At 30.5% G+C, this 7,232-nt stretch overlaps 1 long non-coding RNA gene across 1 annotated transcript; it reads left to right on the forward strand.

The window, feature by feature from the left end:
• The first annotated feature begins 1,913 nt into the window (after positions 1–1,913).
• Positions 1,914–2,441, forward strand: LOC149055231 (uncharacterized). Its single transcript, XR_016191886.1, has 3 exons — positions 1,914–2,020; positions 2,090–2,164; positions 2,296–2,441. It is a non-coding gene; the product is annotated as an uncharacterized LOC149055231 (long non-coding RNA).
• The last annotated feature ends 4,791 nt before the right edge of the window (positions 2,442–7,232 follow it).

Below are 7,232 nucleotides of genomic sequence, written 5' to 3' on the forward strand. Positions count from 1 at the left end.
ATAAATTTTTCAAAAATGTTTGACTTAAGTTGAACTATTCATAAGTATATGCAATTTTCGAACATTATTAGTTTTTTTAAAATTAATATCGATAAAAATTTATTTTTTGGTTAAAAAATCTTGAAAAATTGATACAAGGCTCTTAACATATTGTTACAATAGCAGTTGAAAAATAATATAAATTCATTGTCACAATTTTTTTTCTAAGCATTCAAATTTTGAATTTTGACAAAATACGTAAAAATCAAAAAAAATCGCAAATTGTTTTAAGCTAGAAATTCATAAAAAAATTTTTTTTAAATCTTAGATTTGAAAATTTAATACAAGATTCCTTACAAATTTGTCAATCTTTATCACAAAAAAAAATGTTTTCCGGAAATTCAAATTGAATTTTTATTAGCATTTGAATTTCAAATATTAACAAAAATTCGTCAAAACCATGAATATTTGTAAATTATTTTGTAGTTAAAAATTCATAATATTGTTTGTATTTATATCTAAGGTTATAAAATTTAGCACTAAATTTTCCATAAGTTTTGTTTCAAATAGCTATAGAGAAAATTTGATGCGTCATTATAGAAAAAATTATTTGAGCGTTTGAGTTTTAATTTTTTATGAAATCGCGTAATGATAACGATTTATCCATATTAATCTATTTATTTAGGTCATAAGGCTTTATAGGTGTACCTACAATGTAATAACTTAATAAGTACCTATGATATTAGATATGAGATAAAGAATAAAGGTTATAAATAACTATAAATATCTATAATATACATAATTTATCAAATTAAAATATATTTTATTCTAAATTCCTGACTTCTAACGTTGGATTTGGAACAAATTACTATTTAGGTAATATTTCAATAAAACTTCTATTACCAAGGAGGTTCACGTTTATAAATAATGTTCATTTAAATAATTAAAAGTGATATAACAATAACCAAAAAATATTTGTAATTTTAAATTTAAATTATAATATAATATATTATTTTTCTTAGCCTATTTTTGTTTGATTATTGATTACGATCATGCTTCTTTTTTGCATTACAGGTATTATATATCTAAAATAATCCGATTAATGTTTAATTTTTATCTTCCATTCCTAGTTATAATGTATTAATTTATGTTTTAAATATTTTATTCAAGATCTTATTATTTCTTCACTAGTTCACTAACCACAACAAGTTATCTTACTACTAGAGTCTAGAACTCGGATACCTACGGTTCGTTTTTAATTTAATAACGTAAAGATTAATTATAATTACTTGTATTAATGTTTATTTATTTTACTTCGATAATTTAAAATATTATTCAAATTTATTATTTATGAATTTTTGATATATTGTGTTTTTTTTAGGAAATATATAATAAATGCAATTTTAATAAATTATTGAATTAGGTACCTACGTAAAATATAAAATAACCTATTCATGAAAAAAACCTAGACATAATTAATTTTTTAAGAAAAACAAAATTGTTCAATGTTATATATAAAAAAAAAAATGTTTAATACTAATTAAATAACTTAACATTGTATCAGTACTATATTATATTATATCATTATTGTAAATAAGTGTAACTAATGGCCTTTGTTGTCGATGTGAATATGCTCAATAAAAAAAAGAAATATATAAAATAATTATAAAATTGTTTACCTATAAATCTGTAAAAAGTTAATTTAATTTTAAAAGTTTTAACTTTTAAGCAATTTGATTTATAAATATGATGTATAAATAGGTAATAATATATTAATCTATGTCAGTTGTTGGCTTATTGTATATATTTTGTATAATATTATATACCATAATAAATACCGAATGTAATTCATTCTATTAATAATTTTCTGAGAATTTCTAATGTACAAAACCTTATCAACCATAAATTGTAATTTAATTGTGTTATTGTTCTATGAAAATATTAACAGCTATTAAAAATGCAGGATTTAATATTACAAATAAAGTAATATTGGATGGTTAAATACTACACCGTCAGTGATAAGTACAAGAATATGAGAACAGTAAGTAGGTACTTAGCAGCTACACAGTTGCAATTTTTTACAAGCTATATTATTATAATATTTTTTCAGACGATTTACCATTGAAAACCACACATAACACATTCAAACAAATCAAATGAAAGTTCACAAAATTTCATTGAGCTAGTAGGTGCCAATGGAAACTTAGTGTGATAAAATAACTGACTCTAATAATGAATAATAATTTTATGTTGATCTGAATGATCACGAGTTTATATGAACTTTATGTTATAACACAGTTTGTATTCTGTTTACAGATTTAGATGATGAAGATTTTGATGATAGTATTAAAGACAAAGACTGGAAGAAAAATAAAAACTCAGGAACATTATAAGAAAGGTCTAAAATCAGAATTTGATGACATTTTAACTAGACAAGTCATAGTAAAGATTTTTGTAACAACATTAATAAAAATATTATCGGTCAAATGGTTTTATAGAGAGATATTAAATTAATAGTTAAAAAATAATTCCCTGATAAATTGTTTTTACAACAATTTAAACAACTTATGGGCAAGCAAATTATCAAGAAATTATAGTTTTAAATAAAAATAAAATTATTAAACATACATTACATATTATAAAATTTGCATTTATTGAAAAGCCTGGAGTCTTACAAATAAAAAAGATTTAATTTTATCACCGCAAAGCCAAACTTATTCCAGATAATTATTATCATTTTTATAAAAACTTAAAAATATCTGAAATTGATAATACTTATAACAAATGCTAATAAAAAACTATGAACATGGTGATTAATTTATATAATAAATTAGACCTATTATTTATTTATTTTCAAAGCCATAGGTAGCATAATATTATTAAACATAAGGCCATGATAATTATAATGAGTAACTTTCTTTTTTACATTGTATTTCAAACAAGTATTACATATATTTTTAAAATAATAATAAATTATTCAATATACAGTATGTTTAAAGTACCTATTGTAGTTTTTTTAGTTTCAAATGCATAGGTGAAGAACTCTTTGCAAACATCACCATTGTATAAGTGTACGAACGTGTACCTCAATTCTTTTATAATATTAAGCCGCAAAAGAATTGGTATTAAAACAAACTTACCTTAAATATCAATTATTTTGGGCTTTGTTATAGTCCGCGACGTGCATGCACTCCGACGCTGAAATGGAAACGCATCAGATACTGCTGAATTGAAGTCTAAAAATAATGTGATTTATGAAAAAAAAAGATTAAACGGAAAACAGTATGTTTTTCGTTCATGTCTACTTTGCTATCTAATTGAAATGTTAGAATCTTTAATCGACTGCGTCTTCCGCGACGACTTTGACAATCGCCATGGATTATATTGTAATAAATCAATAAGAGAAATCCATAGATACCTAGCTATATATTATAATACTAGTTTTATATCAACGATGTCCTTGTATACAATCTGTTCATTGCAGGGCATCGGGCAATAATGAAATGAGATAACTATACCGAAATAATGCATAACTTAATATAAGCGGTCCGACGTAATCATCGTCACACGAAAAGTAACGTATAATATATTCGCGTTACACCCAATAATATGGCGTGCGCAATGTTATTAATTATGTCAGCATTGCTTCTTGGCCTCGTCGTCTTCGTCACGCGACGAGTTACTCGAATTTGTTATACGTTACTTTTCTCGTGACATATAGAAGACGTTGGACCGCCGACATAATGAACCCCAAAGCGCACACCGTACTATTATTATGAGTAACTCTAACTTGTTATACGTTACTTTTCGTGATAACCATAAAGACGTCGGACCGATGAGATAATTGAACTCAGCGCACACGTAAACTTATTACGAGTAACTCGAAATTTGTATACGTTACTTTTCTCGTGACGACAACGAAGTTGGACTGCCGACATTATTAATCTCAACACGCACGCCGTTCTATTGCTAGTTACTCGACTTTGTTATACGTGTCGTATACGCCGATCACCGACATACACAAATAAACGAACAAATTAATTATAAGCACTTCGCCACCTGTCTCTGACACTGATGGTCAGTGGTAATCGAGTCACACAACTCTCGCCAACTGACCCATTTTCTGTCTTCACATATTCCTTAAATATAAATTTTACAATCGAAACACTATCGGTAATATAGATATTAAGTTTGACCTAGTTACATTATACTTACTGAATATGCTTAAAATTACACTAATTGTTATTGTTAATATTTCCTGTTAAATATTATGATTGTTTACTTAACCTGGTTTATAGATTTAATTATAATATGTTTTGTATATTATGCATTATACAACATACGTTACTTTTCTCGTGACGACAACGAAGTTGGACCGCCGACATTATTAATCTCAAAACGCACGCCGTTCTATTGCGAGTTACTAGAACTTATTATACTTATACATTACCTTTTTCGTGACGTCAAAGACGTCAGACCGCCAACATAATTAAACTCAGCGCACACATTAACTTATTACGGAAATTATTATAAGTTACACTTCTCGTAACGACGACGACGTCGGACCGCTGACAATATTAATTTCAATGCGCACGCCGTTCTATTGTGAGTTATTAGAGTTTTATGTATGTTACCTTTTTCGTGACGCCAAAGACGTCGGACCGCCGACATAATGAATCTCACACATAGTACCATAACGAGTTCGAGTAACTCGTTATAAGTTACTTTTCGTGATAATCATGACGACGTCAGACCGCCGACATTATTAATCTCAAGTCTCAACACGCACGCCGTTCTGTTGCGAGTTATTCGAGTTTGTTATACGTTACTTTTCTCGTAACGATGACGACGTCGGCACGCCGATAATATTACGAGTAACTCTAAATATTGTTGTACGTTAATTTTCGAGTAAACCATGACTACGTCGGACTGACGGCATAATTAAACTCATCGCGCACATCAACTTTACGGGTAACTCGGAATTGATATAGGTTACTTTTCTTGTGACGACGACGACATCGGACGGCCGACATAATTATTCTCAACGCGCACGCCATTCTATTGCGAGTTACTAGAACTTGTTATACGTTACTTTTTTCGTGACGACGACGACGACATTGGACCGCCGACATAATGAATCTCACACATAGTACCATAACGAGTTCGAGTAACTCGTTATAAGTTACTTTTCGTGATAACCATGACGACGTCAGACCGATGACATAATTAATCTCAAAGCGCACGACGTACTATTACGAGTTTACACGCTTAAAGTTATGAACATCAATTTCGTGTTATGAACAACAAAACGGCGTTAAGACATGATGGTTTGGATTGTCGGCGGTCCAACGTCGTCATCATCACGCGAAAAGTAACGAACAACAAATTCGTGTTACTCACTGTTTGAACCTGAGCCGTTTTTCGCGCCCGTGACTAGCAGTGTGACCGTTTAACACCTATCTGGTCACCCCGCTGGCTGTCCGACGCCGAAGTGCTGTGCTTGCGCGAACTTTTGGCGACCGGCATCGCTGACCACCGGTTCTCCAGCGGTCCGGCCATCTTCAGGCCATCCTGTCTGTTCACCACCGCCGGGCGGTATACTTTGCTGTGACCGTGGGTGTCGTCTCAAATTTGTTGTACCACGTTGTCGTTGTGGGACGATCGACAAATCAAGTCTGTATATTGTGCTGCATGTCTACGATATTATATATTTTATTATTATATTCAAATTGCGTCGATCGTCGATCTGTTATTATAATAGTTTGTGTGCGGGTGTGATTCTCATCGTCACCCGCCGCACGTATTTACACGTGCCCGCACTTTCGTGTGCGTCCGTACTAAGTCGTGGAGAGTGCGTATGACTAGTGCGTGAAGCACGTACGTTGCAGCAGTCACGAGGTCAACGGACTCACTACGGATGAGCCGTCTGCGACATATTATAGTATATTCCCGTGAACATATCCGATATCCGTCATCATCGTGGGATCCCGTCAGTTGTGACCAGCGGTATCGTTATTAATATTATTATTATTGTTGATTATTATTTATATTAATTTGCATATTGCTCAAAATATATTGTGCTCTTTAAAGTGCACCATAGGTTAATATATTATATAGTTATATATATAGTTAATACACGAATTGTCATTTATTATTATTATTATTCGTATTAGTATTGTTATTATTACAATCGTCCGAAGAGACGTCTTGGGTACAATATTGTATTGTTTGTGTTTTAAAAGTCCATTAATTATTAATAATAATATGAGTATAAATATAATAGTTTATTATATACTGTTGATACCATATTCTTTTTAATATTATCATTTGCTCCCACACATTTTGTGAGTTGCTCAGTAAACTGCCCAAGCAAGTGCTGGCGGCGAAAACACTCACAATAGTAATAAGGCATTCACAATATATTTAATTATGTGAGTTTTCCGACGTCATCATCGTCACGTTTAAAGTTATGAACAAGAAAATCAAATTACTTGCAATAATATGGCGTTAAAACATGGCTTAGATCAGGGATGACGAACCTTTTTGTACCAGCGTGCCAATTAAAAATGTTTGTTGGATTTTGTTTTCCTCGCGTGTCGACTAGTTTGATAACCCTTCTTTAAACTTAAAAATTCCTACGAGTATGGTTTGAATGATAAAAACACAAGTCAAATATTATATTATTAAACAATTTAAATATATTAGATACCAAAAGTATAAGTAACACGTAAGTTTGTAAGAAAATTTAATTTATAAAAAATAAAAAATATTGAAACGTTAAAAAATACAATTTTTATACATGCATTTTTAATGAGAACTTTGTTGCAGCATTTTATTGGCTAATGAATCAATTTTTGGACTGTAACTGGTTGATTTTAGTTCGGCAAACTGTCGGTTATTTAGATCTCGAGATGTTATGAAATTGACAACAGTGGCGCAACAAGCGGTGGTGTTGAATGGTACTTACACCAGGGCACCAGGGCAGCAGACATTTTAGGGGGCACCATTTGATGCCTGTGTTTTTGGTATTTATTTTATTATAACATAAATTATCAAGATTTGAATAAAGGTAGTATAGAGGTAATATAGATTAATGAAGATATCAATATGTGTGTAGAGGACAAAGTTATGACGGAGCAGCTGTAATGAAAGGATTTTACTCTGGCTTGCAAAAACGAATTAAAGATAAAGTTCCAACTGCATCACTGTTTTGCGCATAATCTTAACTTAATAATATCAGATGCTGCAAAGAG

Source organism: Diuraphis noxia, unplaced genomic scaffold (assembly GCF_037042655.1).
Source record: "Diuraphis noxia isolate RWA-SAM2 unplaced genomic scaffold, SU_Dnox_SAM2 contig0005, whole genome shotgun sequence".
Lineage (NCBI taxonomy): Eukaryota > Metazoa > Arthropoda > Insecta > Hemiptera > Aphididae > Diuraphis > Diuraphis noxia.